The sequence below is a fragment of the Notamacropus eugenii genome, chromosome 5, assembly GCF_028372415.1.
Source record: "Notamacropus eugenii isolate mMacEug1 chromosome 5, mMacEug1.pri_v2, whole genome shotgun sequence".
Classification (NCBI taxonomy): Eukaryota; Metazoa; Chordata; class Mammalia; order Diprotodontia; family Macropodidae; genus Notamacropus; species Notamacropus eugenii.
This window is the reverse complement of record NC_092876.1, coordinates 459,359,416-459,382,222: the sequence shown is the minus strand read 5'-3', so window position 1 is coordinate 459,382,222 and position 22,807 is coordinate 459,359,416. Positions and strand designations below refer to the sequence as shown.

Below are 22,807 nucleotides of genomic sequence, written 5' to 3'. Positions count from 1 at the left end.
AGAGAAATTAAGTGACTTGCCCATGGCCGCAAAGCTGGTGTGTATGAGTCAGAGGTAAGATTAGACCCCAACTCTTCCAGACTGCAAGGGAGAGCTAGGTGGCTCAGTGGATAGAGCCCTAGACTTGGAGTCAGGAAGACCTGAGTTATCTGGCCTCGTAAACTTACTAGCTATGTGACCTTGAGCAAATTATTTAATTAACCCTGTTTGCCTCAGTTTCCTCATTAGTAAGAATTTGCAAGCAATGGCAAATCACTCCTTGTCTTTGTCAAGAAAACCCCAAATGATGTCATGAAGAGTTGAACGCAACCGAATGACTTCCTGACTGCAAATTCAGCATTCACTATATATCAGATTTGCTGATCTATCTGAATCATTCATTGTTACTGTAAATATAGTTTTTGTTACTTCCAAGGAGGATAATAACCAAAAAGGATGCAATTCAACAATGCCTTTGCTACTAGATATTTAGAGAATATAAAAGGTATAGGGATGAATTCTTTCCACAACTCATCAGGTCTCTGTCTCTCTATCTTTGTCTGTCTCTCCCCCCTTTCCCTCTAGAAGAGGAAGATTAAGGCTACCATATCTCTAAAACCACAAGAGATACCAGTCTAGCTTCACTAGTCAAATGATAGGTTCACAACCCAAATCTGAGAGTTACCCTCCCAATTCCAAAGGAAATGGGTCAGGAGTAGGGTGCTCTATTTAAGAGATCTAGTCACTGGTTTGTCTTTGAGGAGTCTGAACCTGAGGTAGCATCATCCTTCTCTAGGACCACCTGTGACACTGACAGAAAAAGGAGACTATACTTTCCTAACTCTAAATTGAGGTTGGCTTCATTGAGGGGAAAAAATTATTCATGGAGATATCATTGTGTAGATATGACACAAAGTAACTGTTGCCTAGTACAGTTCCTATCATGGTGATGAGGTAAGAAATATTTATAATTAACATACAAGCTCAAAGCCTAAGCAGGGCTGATCTCAAGTACTTGAGCTTCTAAGCACAAGAAATAAGTAGTATTTTTAAACAATTTGCTTCTGGCAATCATGACACTATTTGTATAAAACTTTTTTTAAAAATGCAAAAGGTAAACAAACAGTGCGGCAGAGCGCATTTCCGAACAAACTGCTAGTATATCTGGTAACAAACACAACATCCATCTTTTTAAAATCCAAACACACTAAAAACCTGATTTCTTCACTATCAACTTTCTGGATTTAAAGAAGTAAAAAGTGTTAAGGAAAAATATATATATATATATATACATATATATATGTATATATATATGTATATATATGTATATGTATATATATATATATATATATATACATAAACATTGGTTTGAGCAGTTTAGCTAGAAGAAAGGAGAGAAATTAAATGGTACTGGAAAAGTTTCTTAGAATCAAGTCAATACTATGTTCCCCTTAAGGGACAACTAAACATTTAAAAGCAGAAGGGAGGAAGATGCTCAGAATAAGGAGTTTAAAATCCCAGATAGATGTGGAGGGTGGGACACAAAATGTGGCACCCTAGAGAAAGGGCTAAGTATGAACAGGATTAAGGGTGGGAAATTAATGCTGCCAAGTCATATGTCAAGGAGAATCTTCAATTTTTAAAATTCAGAAATTAAAATTTTTAAGACACATTGGCCATTTTCTTGTGCATTTTCCTAAACTTCCAAATGCATTCTTGCCAATATTTCACCATTTCCCCCTCTGAACCTTCAGAATTTTTGTATATAAATACAAACGCATTATCCTCATCAAAGCTTATTAGCCAGTCTCAGTGTTAGTCTTATTTTAATAACAATAAGGCTGCGACACACAATGGGGATAAGCTAGATGCATTCCCAATAAGATCAGGGGTGAAACAAGGTTGTCCATTATCACCACTATTATTCAATATGGTTCTAGAAATGTTAGCTGTAGCAATTAGACAAGATAAAGATATTGAAGGAATAATAATAGCCAAAGAAGAAACTAAGTTATCACTCTTTGCAGATGATATGATGATTTACCTAGAGAATCCCAGAGATTCAAGTAAAAAATTACTTGAATTAATAAACAACTTTGGCAAAGTTGCAGGTTACAAAATAAACCCACACAAATCTTCTGCGTTCCTATATATTAGCAACAAAGTCCAACAGCAAGAGATAGAAAGAAAAATCCCATTTAAAGCTAGGGTTGACAGTATAAAATACTTAGGAGTCTACCTGCCAAAACAAACCCAGGGATTATATGAACACAATTACAAGACACTTTTTGCACAAATAAAGTCAGATTTAAGTAAGTGGAAAAACATTAGTTGCTCATGGATAGGCCGTGCTAATATAATAAAAATGACAATTCTACCTAAATTAATATACTTATTTAGTGCCATACCAATTAAACTATCAGACAATTACTTTCTAGAGCTGGATAAAATAATATCAAAATTCATTTGGAAAAACAAAAGGTCCAGAATATCAAAGGGACTAATGAAAAGAAATGCTTGGGAAGGTGGCCTAGAGCTACCAGACCTCAAACTGTACTATAAAGCAGCAATTATCAAAACCACTTGGTATTGGCTAAGAAACAGAGAGGTAGACAAGTGGAATAGACTTGGCACTCAAGATGCAGTAGGCAAGGAATATAGAAACCTTCTGTTTGATAAGCCCAAGGACCCCAGCTTCTGGGATAAGAACTCATTGTTTGACAAAAATTGCTGGGAAAACTGGATAACAGTGTGGCGGAAATTAGGCATAGACCCATACCTGACACCGTACACAAGAATAAAGTCCAAATGGGTACATGATTTAGGTATAAAGATTGATACCATGAATAAACTGGAGAAGCAAGGAATAGTGTATTTATCAGATCTATGGAGAAGGGAAGAATTCTTTACTAAAGGAGAGATAGAAAGCATTATGAAATGCAAAATGGATAACTTTGAGTACATTAAACTGAGAAGTTTTTGCACAACCAAACCCAATGCAACCAAAATCCGGAGGGATGTAGTAAATTGGGAAAGAATTTTTACAGCTAAGCTCGGGGATAAAGGCCTCATTTCTAGAATATATAGAGAACTGACCCAAATGTATAATCATACAAGTCATTCCCCAATTGATAAATGGTCAAAGGATATGAACAGGCAATTTTCAAAGGAAGAAATTAAAGCTATCTATAATCATATGAAAAAATGCTCTAAATCATTATTGATTAGAGAGATGCAAATCAAAACAACTCTGAGGTACCACATCACACCTATAAGATTGGCAAACATGACAGAACAAGAAAATGATAAATGCTGGAGAGGATGTGGGAGAGTTGGAACACTAATTCATTGTTGGTGGAGCTGCGAGCGCATGCAACCATTCTGGAGAGCAATTTGGAACTATGCCCAAAGGGCTACAAAAATGTGCATACCCTTTGACCCAGCAATATCGCTACTAGGACTATATCCCCAAGAGATCATAAAAATGGGAAAGGGTCCCACATGTACAAAAATATTTATAGCAGCACTCTATGTAGTTGCCAAAAACTGGAAGTCAAGGGGATGTCCATCAATTGGGGATTGGCTGAATAAATTATGGTATATGAATGTAATGGAGTACTATTGTGCCATAAGAAATGATGAACAAGAAGACTTCAGAGAGGCCTGGAAGGACTTATATGACCTGATGCTGAGTGAAAGGAGCAGAACCAGGAGAACCTTGTGCACAGCAACGACCACAGTATGTGAGAGTTTTTTCTGGTAGACTTGGATTTTTGTAATAATGCAAAAACTTCTTATAAAAAAAAAAATCCCAAAGGTGGTTCTCAAGGCAAAATGCCTTCCACGCTCAGAGAAAGAAATGTGGAAGTCACTCACAAAATGTAGCAGATCGTGTTTATGTATGTGTATGTGTTTGTGTATCATGTTCTGATTTGTTATATGATTTCTTTCATTTATTTTAGTATGACTACATAGCATGACTATAGTGAAAATATACTCAATAGGAAAGTATATGTAGAATCTATACAGAATTGTATGCAGTCGTGGGGAGGGAGGGGGGTAGTGGGGGGTAGGTGGGGGGGATAAAATCTCAATTGTATGGCAGTGATTGTTAAACATTAAAAAAAATAAAAATAAAAAAATAAGGCTGTGTCATTTAGATAGTGTTTTTTTTTCAAGGCTATGCATAGAAAACATTTTTACAGAAAATGTAGATTCTGTCCCTTCACATTCAATTTGCTGTTCAGCTTATCACTAATAAATTTGCATAGAAGTCTTTTTCTAAACTTACAAATTAAAGTTCTAATTATCCAAAGAGCCGTAGGAGTTAGTTAACCTAGTCCTGACTTGGTTACCTATTTATTTTCATTGGCCTTGGTGTGAAAAGTTAAGGATTAAGTCTAGTCCTACAAACTGAAAGCCAGTCAGAGCTAGTTTATCTCCCGAAAATACAGGGAGTTTTCCCAGGTTGGGCTGGATCTTCCAGAACGTCTAAACTTCACATAACTAAAGGGCAATTTCAACAACTGTTTTAAGGAGAAAGAGTTCAACAAGAAAATGAGTTGTACTGCAGGGCTTGGGTTCTTAATGCGGTCATTTGAAAAGGCTAATAGTCGTATAAAAGTTCGGTCTGGGCAGAGCACATGTAACAGGAGAATACAGAACATGAGATTAAAATGGGGCTCAGTAGTCTCTACTATCCTGAGCAAATTTTCAGTATTATCTGAGTCCTTCTGAAGCAAAAATTATTTCTAAATGGGAGGTGTGAGGCTTTGGCTTCTAATATCTACTTTTCAGAAAAATCACCTTTAAATCCCCTTTTTTAAAGAGGAAAATCTTGTGTGCCTTCTTTCCTGGTAACTGGATGGATGTGGGGGTTGGGGTTTGTAGTCCAAAATAACAGCCCGCAGGAAAGGGATGGGGCAGAGGAGCGCTTCCAGTGACAGCTGAAGTGCAAGTTTTCTGCTCACATTACACTTAGCTGCCCGGGGACATCTGCACGATCACTCCCTCTCCTGCTAACAAATTACCAGGGTGTCTTTTCGGGTTTATTTCTGGAGCTCTAGTTACACTGCAGCAGACAGAAGAATTCTTCTGGAAACCCTGAAGGAACAAAAATTTCTTTCTTTTTAAAAAGACGACCAAAGAGAGATACTAGCTCTAGACAGCGGGAGGAGCCGCCTGGCAACCTTATAGGTCCTCTCAAAGTGAAAAGGAGTCTGGGCCATGCCCACCCCCGTGCCTGTTCTGGGCCATGCTCACCCCCGTGCCTGTTCTGGGTCATGCCCACCCCCCCCCGTGCCTGTTCTGGGCCATGCCCACCCCCCACCCCCGTGCCTGTTCTGGGCCATGCCCCACCCCCATGCCTATTCTGGGTCATGCCCACCACCCCCCCGTGCCTGTTCTGGGCCATGCTCACCCCCGTGCCTGTTCTGGGCCATGCCCACCCCCGTGCCTGTTCTGGGCCATGCCCAGCCCCGTGCCAGTTCAAGGCGCCCCAACGCTACACGTCCTGGGCTAAAGGTAAAGGAGGGAGCCTCCCCTTCCAGCCTGGTCCGTTAGGTCTTTCAGGTCTCCTGTTCGCTCCTAGAGAACCAGCACCTACCGAACGCACCCACTCTGCCCAAAGTCCGCAGCCCCTTCTCTCCCTCCCGCATTCCTGAGGCTAAAAGGCGCCCCCTTCTTTTCTGGCCCCCAGCCCTTTCTAAAGCTACCCCGAGACCCGACCCTCAGGGTTCCATGGATTTCAGGTTCCCCGCCTGGGGAGGGGGAAGAGGAGGAAGGAGAATGCCGCCCACCTCTGCCCCCCAAACCCGCTCCGAGCTCGGGGAGCCCGCTCTGCTGAAGGGCAGAGAGGGAGGGCGAGCCCGGGCCGGAGCTCAAATGCAGGCGGGCCCGGAGGGCTGCTTCACCGGGCTCCCGACCAGAGCAGGCGCCTCCGGCCGGGCGGTTACCTCGACTGCCCGGCTCCGCTGGCCATCCTGGGCACCGTCTGGGACTTGTGCCGCATTGGGCACCGAGGCCGCGGCCTCAGGGGTGGAGGAATGGATGGGCAGGGAGACGGAGAGGGCCCCGGGCCGGGGTCCGGGGGGAGGCTGAGGGCGCCCGGGGCAGCCTCGGGGCTCGGTGCAGCACCCACTCCTCTCCCGGTGTGGCACTCACCCCTCTCTCTCTCTCTCTCGGTGCGACACCCACCCCTCTCCCGAGCTCCCCGCCTGCCAAGACCAAGTCCAACCCGCCCTAGACCTTCCTGGAGGCAAGCCCGCTTATTCCTCAGTATCCCGGAGGGGAAAGGGAGCAGCGGCCCCTGCCAGCTGTGTTGAGAGCAGTGGCGGCTGGAACTGCAGCTCAACCTGCGGCATTGGAGAAAAACCCGGGAAAAGAGAGAAGGAGGAGTGTACGCGGTACCTTGGTGTTCTCTTGCCTGCAGCAGCCCCGGGAAATCGGCGGCTTGAAGGGAGAGGCGGAGGGGGCCCTTCGGGACCGGGGACCCAGGGACCTTTGGGAGCGGATCACCTGGAGGAGGAGGCAGCGCAGTGGCTCCGGAGGCTTGGCGCACTGGGGACTCTTTCAGGCGTGAGACTGGAGGAGGAGGGCACTGTGCCCTGCCAGGCAGAAGGGGTGTAAGATGAAGGGCGTTTCCAAAGTTCCCCAAGGTCATTCCTAATGTTGCACTTGACGGGCCTTTGTTTCCCCCACCAGGTAGGGAGGAGTTGGAGGATACATTCTAAAGCATTTTAAATGATTTTTCTAAGTAATATTTTTACCCCTTCTTCTGGGTGGAGCTTTGAGTGTTGTCCAAGGGTGAGTATGACCTAGAAAAGATTTTCAGTGTCACTTCTACATCAGACGCACCCTGAGTGCTACAAAACATACTTGGTGGTCGAAATGTCCAAAAGTATAGCTCATACAAGGGTGACAGACAATCTGGTAAAGCTTATGTGGGGCGAGATGGGCAGAATGGAAACTTAGATCTGACACACTATAAGAAAGAGTAGTCCTGTTCTGGCGTCACAGAATTTAGACTTTACGCAAGATCTAGTCGGACCTCCTCATTTTACATGCCGATGTGTATCTTGAGCCAGAGCAATGAAGTGGATTTGTTCAGTCTTGTCGACTCTTTCCCCATTTGGAGTTTTTTTTGCAAAGATACTGGAGTGGTTTGCCATTTCCTCTCCAGCTCATTTTACAGATGAGGGAACTGAGGCAAACTGAGTTAAGTGAGTTATCCAGGGTCACATAGCCATCAGGTGCCTGAGGCCAGATTTGAACTCAGGAAAATGAGTTTTCCTGACTGAGACCTGGTGCTCTATACATTATACCACCTGGCTGCCCTCAAGTAGTAAATAGTAGAGCCCAATTTGAGCCCAGGTCCTCTGACTAAGAAATTCAGTGCCTTTTCGTCCACAAGAAGAGTTTGCCAGTAAGATCAGACCTCATTCAAATGTTACTCTCTCCCTCCCCTACTCTTTAATGTTAACAAATAATTCACACTTGTGTGTGTGTATCTCATTTCCATTTCTAAAGAGTTTCACAACCTTACGAAATAGATAGGGCTAGTATTATTTTCTCTTTTAACACGAGTAAGCTTAGACCCAGAGATTTAAAAGAACTGCCCGATTCATGCACTTATTAGGTGAAGGAGATGAGAATTAAACGTAGGACTGCTGCCTCAAAGTCAAGTGCACTTTCCATTACACTGTATTGCCATTTCATTCTTTGTGTTCATTAAACACACAAACAAGAAGTGAAGGTAAGTAATCTCCATACCTCAAGTTTGTGTCCTTTCTGGCCCATCAGGAGATTGATTTCTCTTACAGGTGATTTACACAAGAACTCTACAAGACCAGAACATGTCTAAAGACCAAATCTGTGGTTGTTTATGGAATTATTCCTTTTTCTCTAGGAAGGACTATACTCAAACCATCCATCAATAAAATGTCTACCAGCTTTTATGCTTTGGGGGCTTGGGGAGCCTTTCTTACTACTACAATTACACAGTGGTTTCTATAGCTAGCTTTCACATGATGATTTAAGGTTTGGACAGAGCTTTGTAAATATCTCAGTGACTCTCATAACAACCTTGAGAAGTAGGTGCTGTTATGACCTCTTTTTGAGTGAGGCACAAAGGGATTAAGTGCCTTGACCAGGGTTGCAGAGTCAGTGTCTGAATTTGAATTCAGGTCTTCTTGAGTCCAGGTCCAGCACTTTATTCAGTGTCTTTAAAGAAAATGGTGTGTATTTTGTCTCCAAACATACTGATGAGTTTCCTAAAGGATCCAGACAATTTCAGTGAGGAGAGCCTCTTTACTTCCATATCTACCAATGTCCATCAGTCAGTCTACACATATCCTTCTCCTAAGGTTTGTCTCAGCTTTGTATGACTGTGCTGCAGCATAGAGTTTATGAATCCTCCACATTGCATCCAGTCAATTTTCATATGTTAAGCACAGGAAACACATGATACTAAGTTTATTACTGTGTAAGTAGAAGAGGTTTCTTTGGTGGTTCCTAACTCATATGCTATGGACTAGTATTACTTTTTGATCAGGGTTTTCAATTGTTTTCAATTTAAAATCTTACATAATTCTATTATTTCAAGAGTTATAAAAGAGAACTAAACTTGAAAGAGATCTCAGATTCAGTTTTTTTGATTGATAGTGAAGAAAAGTTGACAGAGAAAAGCAGCGGTCCTGACTCCTTTACTATTAAAGGCTTGATGACAACAATGTGTTTTGTTGGTGTGTGTGTGTGTGTGTGTGTGTGTGTGTGTGTGTGTGTGTTATATAATATATATGTATATAGGTAGAAATAGATTGTTGTTGTTCAGTCATGTCTGACTCTTCATGATTCCATTTGGGGTTTTCTTGGCAAAGATCCTGGAATGGTTTGCCAGTTTATTTTCCAGCTCATTTAACAAGTGAGGAACTAAGGCAGACAGGGCTAAATGACTTGCCCAAGATCACACGGCTAGTCTGAGGCCAGATTTGGACTCAAGTCTTCCCAATTCTAGGTCTGGTGTCCTGACCCCTGTACCACCTAGCTCTGTGTATGTATACACATAAACACAAGTATATGCATACACACGCACATATATATATTTAATATTATTATTGTAAAAATTTAAGTTTATTAAGCATCATTTAATGGTTCAAAAATCCAAGAGGTGGCTGTGACATCTTGAAGAAGGATCCGTGCTCCCTCTGTCCCCCTTCCAAAGCTGATGAAAGAAGTCTAAATCTTAAATTAGAGTTACCACATACAAACCTTTGATCTCACTCAGAGGTATTTTATAATCTTAAGTTGAACACTCAAGGTAAACATTTACTCTCCTATAACCTGGCCGGTGATATCTGAGATTTCTGTGACCTTTCTCTAAAGTGAAAGGAGAGCGAGACCTCAAGTCATCTATTGCTCCAACAAGTCTAGAGGAATATATAGTGGGAATGCCAGCCAGATGGATGAGTGGACAGAGTACACGGGGCTTGGAGTCAAGAACACCCTAGTTCAGCCTGTGAGATAGGCTGCATATGTGATCATTTCTATTTTATAAATGTTTACAGATGAGGAAAGGGACTTGCATTTATTTCGCATTTACTCTGTATATGTTTGTTTGGTATTGACATATATATGTACATGCTATCTCTTCCTAGAGGCACTATGGCTACAGGAAAATCTGAGTTCAAATGCCAGCTCAGATACTTATTAGTTGTGTGACCCTGGGCAAGTCATCAAACTGTCAGCCTCACTGTCCCTCAATGAACAGATGAGGACTATGATGGCATCTGTCCAAATGAGATGATTAATTGCAAAGCACTTAGCACAAGGCCTGACATATACGCACTTTAAAAATGTGCCTTCTCCTAAGCCTGGAACTGGTAACACCTGCATGCAGGTCTCTCCTGAGACACAGTGGCTGGGTGACCACGAGCAAGTTACTTAACCCAGCAAACCTGCTAAGACTAAGTTAGAGATGGGTTGCTCTATACCAGGTAAAGAGAGTTCCTATACAAGGAATATTTGATATATTCACCTAAAAACCACATGGACATTCAGAAAAAGTCAACTTCTATAAAAATAAAGTAACACTGAATGACTATGGAGGAGAAAACTTTGGGTCAAAGGAGATTATCACCTATGCTCTATCTGGGCCTTACTGGTGTTTTCCAGTACCATCTAGATTAAAAATAATACGATACTAGCCAAAACCTTAAAGCTTGCAAAGTACTTTACTTAATCTAACTTTACAAAAGTTAACTTATTTGAAGTTATATGAAGGAAAGGAGATAGTAAAGAAGGAGACAAGAAAAGAAAAGAAAAGAAGGCCACATTGGACATAAATAAACCATTGAGGAGAGCCATCATAAGCAAGTCATGCCATCCTAAGTGTCACTGTAAGGTTGGAGGAGAAGTTTACATGCATGGTAAATATATCTAAGTGATGGCTACTTTCTGGTCCAATGGTGACCCAGTAGGGAAATGGTTACACCTGGAATCAGGAAGGACGTAGATTGAAAACCTGAATTATTATGTATGACATTTATTGGTTTTTGGGCCATGGGCAAGTTACTAACCTTTCTCAACTTCAGTTTTCCCATCTGTCAAATGGAGATAATTGCATCCACCTTAAAGACTTGTTGTGATTATTATAAGTGAGATAATATGTGTAAAGAAAGATACTACAGAGATCTCAATGATTATCATTACAACAGAGGCACCAAGACATAGTAGACGGAGGTCATTCTGGGAGTCAGGAAGACCTGGGTTCAGATTCCACCTCCAACAAATGGGTTTGCGTGATAATGGATAGGGCATATAACCACTCCAGGCAGTGAAGTTAGAGAAGAGCTGTAGTGCAGAGGAAAGAGCACTGACTTCAGAGAAAGAGAACCTGTGTTCAAATCTTCCTTTGCCTAACTCCTACCTCTGGATCCCTGTGCAAGTCACATGAGCTGTGTGGGCCTAATTTTCCTCATTTATTAAAATGAAGGAGATGTACTCTATGACCTTTATTCCTATCCAACTCTAAATCTATAATCCAGTTATCTTCAATTTCTCTTTTTTAATTCAGAATTTGATAAACATCAATAAGCATGAACATTTCCCCATCCAAAAGGACAAAAAAATGAGGGTTGTGTGTGAAACCCTTAATCACTATTACATACACTTGTGTTTTTAAGGGTATCTATTACATTTAATACAGAAGTTCCAACAATGTCTTGCTTGCCTATGAGAGATGGGAAGGATGTATATCCCACAACTTCTTTGGCTCTTCACATCCTTCGCAGGGCTGGTAACTAGACTCAAACCCAGCAGTAGACTTCTTGTCACTGGGTCCCCACAGTCAGTCAACATGCATTTATTAAGTGTATAGGATGTTCTGGGCAACGTTCTAAGTCTGGACTAACAAAGAAAGTTAAAAGACAGTCCCTGTTCTCAGGGAGCTCAGAGTAATTGGGGAGACAAAATTCAAACAACTACGTACAGGCAAGAGATATTGGAGATAACCAGTAGAGGGAAGGATTCTTGCAGAAGGTGGGGTCTTAGCTGGGATGTGAAAGAAGCCAAGAAAGTTAGGGGCAGAGAGGAAGAAGTAGTGAATTCCAGGCAAGGCGGGACAGTCAATGAAATTGGGAGATCTTGGAAATATTTTGTTTCAGGGACGCAAGGAGTAACAAGAAGGTCAGTGTTAGCCGAGTACATGGTGGTTCTGTGTACGAATACTGGAAGGGAGAGAAGGGGCCATTTTAGGAAGGGCTTGAATATCAGAGAATTTTATATTTGATCCTAGAGACAATGGGAAGCCGCTAACCATAGCCACTTGGTCAGACTGACATTTTAGAAGTATTTATTTGGCAGCTGAGCAGACTTGAAGCAGGGAGACCATCACCAAGTTATCACAATAGCCCAGGCATGAGGTGATAAGGAGCTGTGCCAGGGTGGTGGCAATGTCAGAGGAGAGAAAGAGACATGTTATAAAGATTAAACAGACAGTGCTTAGCAACAAATTAGATATGTGGGGTGGAAAGGTAAGAAGTCAAAGATAGCACTTGTTCTAATTTGTCTGTAGTATTAGCCTTTACATCTAAACTGCGTACCTATTTTGACTTTATTTTGGTATAAGGTGTACAATGTTGCTCTATGCCTCATTTCTGCCACACTTTTTTCAAGTTTTCCCCAAAGATTTGTCAAATAGTGAGTTCTTATCTTAGAAGCAGGAGTCTTTGGGTTTATCAAACAGTAAATTACTATAATCATTTATTACTGTGTCTTGTGTACCTAATCTATTCCACTGATCTACCGCTCTATTTCTCAGCCAGAAGCAAGCCATTTTGGTGCTTGCTGCTTTATAATCCAGTTTTAGATCTGATACGGAGAGGCTAGCTTCTCTTGCATTTCTTTTCATCAAATCCCTTGATATTCTGGACCTTTTGTTCTTCCAGATGAATTTTATTATTATTTTTCCTAGCTCTATAAAAATTTTTTTGGTCATTTGATTGGTATGGTACTGAATAAATAAATTAATTTAGGGAGAATTGTAATTTTTATTGCAGTAGGTCAACCTATCCATGAACAACTGATATTTTTCCAATTATTTAGATTAGCCTTTACTTATGTGAAAAGTGTTTTGTAATTATGTTCATATAGTTCCTGGGTTGGTCTTGGCAGGTAGACTCCCAAATATTTTATATTGCCTACAGTTACTTTAAATGGACTTTCTCCTTCTACCTGTTGCTGCTGGGCGTTGTTAGTAACATATAGAAATATCAATGATTTACGCAGTTTCATAGATACTGTTTACACAAAGGCATTCTGGAGAAATAGTAATTGTTCCTAGGAAGAACAAGATAACATAAAACAAATGACAACATGACCTAACTTAATTTACTTTTCAGTGGCCTATCAATCAAATTACTAAATGATTGCTTTATAGAAAAAAATAGTAACAAAATGAATCAGGAAGAACAAAAAGTCAAGCAGTTCCAAGGGAAATAATGAAAAAAGAAAGACAGGAATAATAAGGGGCTAATAGTGCCAGATCTCCCATTATATTACAAAGCAATAGTCATCACAATGATTGGGTACTGTCTAAAAAATAAAGACTTCAATGAAACAGATTAGATACAGAAGCAAAGAAGCACAGTAGCCTAGTTTCTAGCTGCTTCTGGAGCTCTCAGCCCATAGATAGTAAGGGGGTGGAACAATTAGAAGGAGATTACAGGAGGCTGTTTGTTGGTACTGAGGGTAGGACCCTATTGCTTTGCCCTTATTTGAGTCTGGGTCCCAGTCCTGGGTGGCAGTCCCAGGACAAGGGGAAGCACTAGCGCACTAGAGTTTGCAGCCACCATGGGACAGGGACCCTTGTCACACTTCTAGGGCAGAACAGAAAGCTTGAAATGACTCCCAGACCGCAGCACAGGCCAGGAGGATAATTAATGCACCTCTCCTTAGATCATACCACCTTGGAAAAACTGAGAACTTACCGGGCTCTAGAAGTATCTTGGAAAACAGGTGTCCAAAATCCCTGGAGATTGGAACAGTGTGCCCTACACCGTAGAAGCGGAGCTCCACTTTAGCAAAGAATTGAAAGTCAAGAAATAATATGGGAAAATGAGCAAACAGAAAAACTCTGACTATAGAAAGGTACTATGGTGACAAGGAAGATAAAATACACACTCCAAAGAAGACAACAAAGTCAAAGCTCCTACATCCAAAGCCTCAAAGAAAAATATGAATTGGTCTCGACATGGAAAAGCCCAAAAAGGATTTTAAAAATCAAAAAGAGAATAGAGAAAAAATCAGGAAGAGAGAGTGATGCAAAAAATCATGAAAAAAAAAGCCACCATCTTGGAAAGGAGACACAAAAGATACTGTAGAAAATAACTCCTTAAAGAACAGACCAGGCCAAATGGTAAAAGAGGTACAAAAAGTCAATGAGGAAAAGAATGCTTTGAAAAGGACAACTGGCAAAAAGGAAAAAGAGGAAAAAAATTCACTGAAGAAAGAGCTCTCTTCTGGTGCCAAGATGCAAAGTGAAGAAGGAAGCCTCCAAAGCTCTCCAAAATTCATTTCCTAAAATTAGAAAACAGTGTCAGAATTGATCTAGGAGTAGGGAAACAGCTTACCAGCCTGGCAGGAAAGGTCTGTCTCACCACAGTGGGAGGGGAGCAAGGTCCAAGAGTAGCAAAAGCAGCAGCTAGGCTCTCTTCAGGGGCCTGGAGCAAGGCTCCAAGCCCGGGGCAATCCACCAACAAAGCCTGCCCTGCTGCAAGCCAGCAACCCCCTAGACAAGTGAGCAGTCTGTGAGCCCCACCCCACACACAAGCCACCAGGGAGACCTTGACCCCATTGCTGACCAGTAGTGAAATCCCACTCTGAGGCTGGCCAACAGCTAAACCCCACAACCAGAAGAGGCCAACAGGGATGCCTCACCCCTCTCCCCACCCCAGTATAGGCCAGAAGGGTAGCCTTCCCTCCAGAGAAAGCAAGCAGCTAAGCTCTGAAACCCAGTGAAAGCCACCAGTAAGACCCAGAGCTCCAGCACAAAAAGCTAGAGACAATGCAGGACCAGAGCCCAACTCTCACATGAAAACAGCAAATCACAAAAAAATGAGCAAAAAAAAGGAGCTTACCTATAGAAAGTTACTATGGTAGTAGGGAGGATCAAGGCATAAACTTTGAAGAGGGCAATAATGTCAAAATGGCTACACGTGAAGAAGCCTCAAAGAAACATGTAATGTGGTCTCAGACCCAAAAATAATTCCTGGAATAACTTAAAAAGAATTTAAAAAAGCAAATTAGAAGAGTAGAAGAAAAAATGGGAAAAGAAATGAGAGTAAAGCAAAAGAATCATGAAAAAAGAGTCAATAGCATGGGAAAAAATACACCAAAATTTACTGATGAAAATTCCTGAAAAATAGAATTGCCCTAATGGAAAAGGAGGTACAAAAACTCACTGAGAAAATAATTCCTTAATTAGATCTGAACAAGTGGAAATTAATGACTCTATGGGATATTAAGATATGATAAAATAAAAAAAAGTTTAAAAATTGAATGAAATATGTAATTCCTCATTGGAAAAACAGCCAACCTTGAAAATAGATCCAGGAGAGATGATTTAAGAATTATTTGACTGCTTGAAAGCCATGGTTAAAGACAAAGCCCAGACAACATCTTTCAAGAAATTATCAAAGAAAATTTCCCTGCTGTATTAGAACCAGAGGACAAAATAGAAATTGAAAAAATCTGCCTGTCACTGCCTGAAAGAGATTCCAAAAAGAAAACTCCCAGGAAGATCAGAGCCAAATTCCAGAGCTCACAGATTAAGGAGAAAGTATTGCAATTAGCCAAAAAGAAACAATTCAAATATCTTGAAGATACATTCAGGATAACATAAGATTTGGCAGCTTCCACATTAAAGAACAGGAAAGCTTGGAATATGATATACCAGAGGTCAAAGGAGTTAAGAATCATCTACCCAGAAAAATTGAATATAATCTTTCAAGGGAAAAAAATAGACATTTAGTGAAATAGAGGACTTCCAAGCATTTCTAATTAAAAGACTAGAACTGAATAAAAATTTGACCTCCAAATATAATCCTCAAGGGAAACATTAAAGGAAAAAAGTAACCAGAAAGAGAAAACATAAGAAATTCAGTAAAGTTAAAATGTTTATATTTCTATATGGCAAGATAATATTTGTAATTTTTAACAACTTTATTAATACAAAAGCAATTAGAAGGAGTATATGTAGGCAGAGGGTGTGGATGGGATGATACCACAAAGAAGAAAATAAAGGGGTGAAAAAGAAAACTGCACTGGAAGAAGGAAGGGGGAGATTGAATGGAGTAAATTATCTCACAAAAGAGGCATGAAAGAGCTATCATAATGGAGGGGAAGATGGTGTGTGTGGGGAGGGGTGGAGGTTATAAAAGGGAGGTTATGTTGGGGAAAGTGGTGATCAGAAGTAAAACACTTTTGAGGAGGGGAAAGGTACGGGTATAAGAAAGAATGGGGAATACACAAGTGAATGGCTAGATCAGTTTGTCTCCACCAACCAAGACCACCAACTCCACCAACAATGCATTAGTGTTCCAATTTTCCCACATTGTCTCCAGTATTTATAGTTTTCCTGTCTTGTGTTAGTCTAGTCGTTAATGCCATAGATATGATGTGATACCTAAAAGCTTTTTGATTTGCATTTCTCTAATTTATAGTGATTTAGAGCATTTTTTCGTATAACTATAGATGGCTTTAACTTTTTCCTCTATAAACTTCTTGTTCATATCCCTTCACCATTTGTCAATTGGAGAATGATTCGGTTCTCTATATATTTTAGAAATAAGGCCTTTATCAGACACACTGGTTGTAAAAATTCTTTCCTAATTTTCTGTTTCCCTCCTAATCTTGGTAGTGTTGGCTTTGTGTGCAAAACTTTTGAATTTAAATCAAAATTATTCATTTTGCATTTCATAATGTTCTATAACTCTTGTTCAGTCATAAATTCCTCCATTCTCCATAAATCTGACAGGTAAACTAATCCTTACTCTCCTAATTTGCTTATAGTATCAGCCTTTACATGTAAACTGTTTACCCATTTAGACTTTATTTGGATATACAGTGTAAGAGGTTGATCTATGCCCAGTTTCTGCCATACTATTTTCCAGTTTTCACAATAGTTTTTGTTAAATAGTGAGTTCTTATCCTAGAATCCGAGGTCTTTGGGTTTATCAATAATTGGAAAAATATTAATTGCTCATGAGTAGGCTGAGCTAATATCATAAAAATGACACTTCCACCTAAATTAATCTATTCAGTCTTGCCATACCAATCAAACTATCAAAAATTATTTTATAGAGCTAGAAAAAATAATAAAATTCATCTGGAAGAACAAAAGTTCAAGGAGATCAAAGGAATCAGTGAAAAGAAATGTGAAAGAAGATGGTCTTGCACAGCACTTCTTAAACTTTTTCCTCTCACAACCACTTTTTGCATTTCCCTTCCCTTCCCCTCCTCTCCTTTTCCCTTCCCATCCAGTCCCATCCCCAAGCCCTACACCAAAGCTGAGGTCATTCTTGACCTTCGGTTTGTCTAGAGGACTTGGGGTATAAAAAATTTCTAGCAAATTGGTGTTTCAGAGACTTGATGGGGTTCTCACTACCCTGTGAGTCTTTTGGATCTAGTACTGCTGTGCTGGCTAACAATTATTCAGAGGCAGAGGGGAGTAATTATATCCATTTAATCCTTTGTTTCTAATGCTGAGCCTCAGTCAATGGACTGGCCTAAATTGGACCTGGCCAGAATATTTGGTGTTAGTATTGGATTTCAGTAGCTTCCAGTTTAATTTTGTGGTTGAACTGGGGGAAGAGTAATTTGGGAGAAAAAAAGGAATTTCAGATGATTGAATGACCAGATGTAAGAGTTTAGTACCCTGTGGATAAAGCACTTTCAGGTTTAATGGGAAACCCTCTGAAAGCCTTCCTACCCTGGTAAGATTAGCCAAGTAGGTAGTTAAGGAGATTAACTAGGAGGGTAAATATATTGCAAAAATAAGTACCCTTTGCCCTTTTTGGATGGTTTTTAGAAAAGCTGCATTGCCAGCATAAGAAAAATGGAAAAAAAAATTATCCATTAGTAAATGGATAAAAGTATGAATCTGCTTTTGGTTTGTAAAGATCATTCTTTGAAGGCAGAAGGGCATTTCACAGATTTCATAACCCACACAAATGAAAGGGCAATGCTCTTAGGGTTGGAGACTGCAAAGGGGCGGGTAGGAACCATGGCCTCTGACCCAGAGGGATGAGACTACATTATGTATTAAATTTCACTGGCAGTTTGGGCTATGGGGGAGGAGAACTGGGAACTGTCACTAAGGGTAGGAGAACCCCAGACTTCTTTGGTTTTTATCCCAACCAACTCACCCACATTACCTGCATGATTTGCCTAACACAGGAGCATGCAAGACTTCACTTGGAAGGATGCAGAAACTTAAAAAACAACTTACTGGTAAGTACAATAGTGGTTAATGAGGGTATGGTCTGATGACAGCAGCTGGCACCTCAGAGTTCCATGGTCTTGGGCTGCTCAGAGAAGATTTACTTTCGCAGAACCAGTTAAATTAGTTAGAGACCCTAGATGAAGTCTTTTCTTTGTATATTTTAGGTAACTAAGATGAGGAGTTCAATATAACCTAGCACAGGGCTGGGAAACCTGCAGCCTCAAGGCCACACGTGGTTCCCAAGTGCAGCCTTTTGACTTAGTTGGATGCCATCAAAGGGCAGCACTTGAACACCCAGAGGGCCACATGTGGCTTCGAGGTTGCAGGTTCCCCAATCCTGACCTAGCCTCATACAGATGAATTCCCTCTCATATTGGTTTCCCTAGAGGAGATTAGCAAGAAAAGGGAGAGAATTCTTAAAACGTGAATTTGGCAAATTGAATTTGTACTGTACTCCCTACTTCCACTTATGAACATTTGTCAGGAGCAATTAGATATTGCCTTCTAGAAGCCCACGTGAGTGGGATCAAGCTTTAGTGATTGGTATTCTCAGCTGTATCACTATATAGGTCTGAGAAGGCCAACCTGGAGTGGGACATGGGGTTCTCTGGGAGCATATGACTACCCACACAAGTAGGTGATCTCTGTATAACAGGAGGAGGTACTGGGTTAGTTTTGTAGGTGGAGAGTGATGCCATCATCTTCTATGAGAAATGGAGGTGTGGCTCTTAACATAAGGTATTAGTGAAACTATATCATGGTATCTGGGATTGGGGCAGTAATGTTCCTGCTTCACCTAAATTTAGGACTTCCTTGAAAACCCCGACCTAGTTAGTTATCGGAACTGCTTAGTTCTTTGTATCTTTGGGGAACTTGGAATGAGTCCCCTTAGGTCAATGGCCAAGGCTTTACCCTGAGGCTTAGGTTATGCTAACTAGGAGACCATGAGGGGACTAGAGGTCATATACCTGAGACACAGTAGGCTTGGCAGGTGGAGGGGAGCATCAGATATATAAGAGGTTGCTGGATATCATCAGCCATTGTTGTTTTTATGCCAGGAGACCTCAGTGAGTCCACCCCTCTCCATATCTCTATTCAAATGGAGATGGGAGGAAAGCCCCCTGTCTAGGTCACAGCTGTGAGAGCTAATCAGGGTCAATGTGTTATGGGAATGAATATTTGTGAGTCCTTAAGAGTTAGTATGGCTACTTCAAAATAACTACTCTGCCAATTATTGTTGGTAGGGCCAAATGGAAACTTACAGAGTTTCTTTAACCATCCATGACTACACAAAATAAGTGCTATTCCCATCACACCTGGGTATTGGGGGAAGATGCAGAGTTGAAGAGTCCAGAATAATTCCAAACTTGAAAATCTGGGTGACTAGAGTTAAAGAGCAAGATAAGGCCTAGACTATGACCCAAGTACATATTCTCTTGGCTAAATATCAGCAGTTCTTTCAATGACATGGTCTCTGTCTGTGTGTCTGTCTGTCTTTCTCTGTCTCTCTCTCTGTCTCTCTCTCTCTGTCTCACTCTCACTGTCTTGTGTCAAGATATTAGAAGACAGCCTGTTTTCTAGCGCTGTGTCCTAAGTTTGGCATAACAATCCTTTGTGCTCACTCTCTGGATGATCTCAGCCACAGCAAAATCCCAGAACTATCTCCTGTCATTCTTGTATCACTTTGACCAGCACAAGCACCTACAGTATCCACGTTCTGATCCTGAAGCCCTGCTATGAATCATACTTGTCACGTTGTTGCTCTTACCCCTCATTGTCAGGGCTACAGCTCACTGCACAGCCACTGGTATAACTATGGAGATTTGGCCGCATTAAAGAGGGTCCCCCTCCCTCCCTCACCCAGCCAGTCCATAGCACATGTGTTTTTACTTAGAAATCATTTCCCTCACTTTGGAATGAAACTTCTGTTTCATTCCTCACTCTTCTGTCTCTAGACTGCTTTGTATCCACAGGTTAGAGGCTGGTTTAGTCCAGTTGACATTAATTGGTGGCAGTAGTGGGATGGAAAACAGAACTGGGCCACTGGACTCAGTAGTACCAGTGGAAAAAGACTAGGTACCACCAGAGATTTCTTTCTTCAGAGCCTGCCCCGCCCCTCACTGGTCTGATGGATCCTCTGCCCTTGTCCCTGCTTCAATCCTCCAAGCTCCCACTTGGTTGAGCTCACCATTCTTTTTGAGGAAAACGTTAGTGCCCTCGGGTGATCTGGTTCATCTTGGATTACTCTGCCAAGGACATCCTTTCTTCAGTTGTTAATTGGCCTCACTGTGTGCCTCTGGGTTGTTCTTGTGCTTGTTTTTAAGGAACACTTCTGTAAAATTGTAACTGCGTGCCTCTTCTTCCTCTGCATGCCTCTGCTGTTTTTTAAACTGTACACCTTTGTAAAGTTGAAACTGTATGCCTCCGTACTGTGTGCCTCTGTATGGATTGTACCTGTGCACATTTTAAAAATTATCTGTATCTGTCTTGTCATTTTCTCTGTGTCTGTGTCTGTAAAATGTCAAATATCTCTTGTATTTGTGTTGTGAGCCAGATTCTGTTAGCTTGAAAGATTTAAAATGCAACCAGTCAGGAAAACTTCTAAGGGCTGTTCCCAGAGAGTTTAGAACGCTGGGAAAGATTAATGAACTTCCATAGTTGAAGAAATTGTACCAGTAAGCAGTACTAACTCCCACTTTAGGGTTTCTGCAGATTAGATTTTCTGTTATAAAAAAGAGAAAAAAAATTCTGCAAGACACTTCTTGATATCATTTCAACTTTGGTTTTGTTGGAATTACAGAAATCAAGTCAGAGAATCAAGTAGCATTGCTAAAAACATTTTGGTAGATTATGGAGTTTGGAAATTAATCACTTTAAGATTGTAGGGGAGAACTTCTGGGACCCTGCAAGGTAATTCCAGCAGCTTACTCCCTTCTGAAATATCTTAGTACATTTTAGGGTACCACTCTAAAATCTGTTTTAAGGAAAAATAAGGATTAGATTTTATAAAAGTTTTAAAAGTAAATGCCAAGATTAATAGGTTCATTGCTGTAGGGCAACAAAGAAACACAGCTAGTTTGGAAGTAATCCCAGAATGAAGAAAGAAAAAATACGTAAATGGTTTGCACTTTACAGGAACCTCTTTTAACTCTTCCTTGACATTTCTGACCATTAAAGAGAAAAGATTGTTTAAACCAAAGAAACTCTTGTGACTCCCCCAGGTCAGAAACCCTCTTCCTATTAACCCCTTTCATCCCAGATCAAATTCCCAAATATAAGTGTTGAGAAAAAAATGCTGGAAAAATATAGGGAAACTTGAATTATGTCCTGGGTGTAATCTCAGCCAAGTTATCTTATCTCTGTTTGCCCCAGTTTCCTGATCTGCAAAGAAAAAAATAAGAGTGGTACCTATCTTCCAGGATTGTTACAAAGATCAAAATAATATTATGATTGTAAAGTGCTTAATAATCTCCCAACTGCCATATGCTAAGCACTACATTATTATTTCTTTAACTGAATGTAATTATTCTGTACCTGATAATTCTAAAATGGGTTTAAAATGTCAAAGGCAATAAAATCAATGATTTTTATGTGTGATAATTTGGAAATGCAATTGATGTCTTCTGAAGTTTATTGTTTGTGTTATTGTATTTTTAAATTCTCTTATATTGTGAAATTTGGGAGACCATTGTAACAGAAATTCTATTAGACAAAGCAACTTTTTAATCTGGATATTGTTATACATGAATTAGACTTTTAAAGGGATGTGATAATAATAAACATTTGTAAACTTAAATATTTAATGAGGTACAGCTTGTTATAAAGCAGATAGTGTATAGTGTGGTTTAAAGATGTTGCTTCAATAATTAATGATAAGTCAACTTTCAGGTATTTTCTGTATGTCTGAAGCCCCAGAATATGGTTAGTTTTAATGTATAAGTAAAGGATTAATGCAATATTAACTGTTAGGGAAACATCTGGAAAGATGTCCAAGCCCTAAGTTGTGGTTAGTAAAATTTTGCTATTTAAGGTAAAAATTCCTGGGACTATAATTCACTATTGCTTTGAGCTTTGGTCACAGGGATAGTTTGAATTAATTGTCTGAATTGTCATGAAGCCAATAGTAGAAAATAGCATGTGCTGCAGTCTGGAAACTGTTAAAAGTAGATATCCATGCTTGGGAAAAGTTTTGGGGATGACTTTGGCGTGGCCTGGGTAGGATTCCCCCTGACTCTATTTCCCCATTGTGCTATTTACTTTCTGAAAAGGAAATTTCTCTACCTAGTTAATCCCGAGCCTTGCTTTTAACACCCTGTGACTACATGATTATCTGTCAGATATGACTCCTGTCTGGAATCAGAGAGCTAAGGGAGGTTTTCCTCCTATTCTAATATATAACATTGTTATAACTATGTCCTTCTTTTATAGCAAATTCCTATAATCAAGAAGTTTTGCAAATATTATACTAAATCTATCAAACAAGACTGATACTAGAACATCTCTGAGTTACTGTAATAGGATGCAAATATGAATATCGTACAATTTTAACCTGTGTTTGTGGTCAAATTATAATATAGGAATGATATCCTGCCAAGCAGAAAATGATTAGACAAAGTAATAAGACAAAAATGGAATGTAAAAAGCTTTCTAAATAAATGGAATATCAAATTTTGAGAAAAGAAACAGTCTTAGACTATTTTTTCTAGGAGCTATACACAGATGTATATGATTGGCTTCCTTTGGCTTATATATGATGTACATAATCTGTCAGGAAAATTCAGGTTTTGAGTATGTTTTAGATATGTTCTCAAAATTAGATTAAGTATTTTA

General features: G+C 40.2%; 1 protein-coding gene and 1 long non-coding RNA gene across 7 annotated transcripts in view; one reads left to right on the top strand and one right to left on the bottom strand.

Annotated features, from left to right (window-relative positions):
• ST3GAL6 (ST3 beta-galactoside alpha-2,3-sialyltransferase 6) overlaps positions 1-6,817 on the bottom strand; it is a 77,677-nt gene extending 70,860 nt beyond the window's left edge. For 4 of the 6 annotated variants that reach the window (XM_072615360.1, XM_072615363.1, XM_072615365.1 and 1 more), the window contains exon 1: positions 6,388-6,813. The gene's annotated coding sequence lies outside the window, so the exon portion shown is untranslated. Of the gene's footprint in view, positions 1-4,785; positions 5,083-6,387 lie in introns of all 6 variants that reach the window. The other 2 variants (XM_072615366.1, XM_072615367.1) reach the window with 2 other exon arrangements.
• A 10,989-nt stretch (positions 6,818-17,806) lies between these two features.
• The window catches only part of LOC140507261 (uncharacterized), a 69,603-nt gene continuing 64,602 nt past the window's right edge, over positions 17,807-22,807 (top strand). Inside the window, exon 1 of the long non-coding RNA XR_011968270.1 lies at positions 17,807-17,985. This is a non-coding gene — a long non-coding RNA (uncharacterized lncRNA). The remainder of the gene's footprint in view (positions 17,986-22,807) is intronic.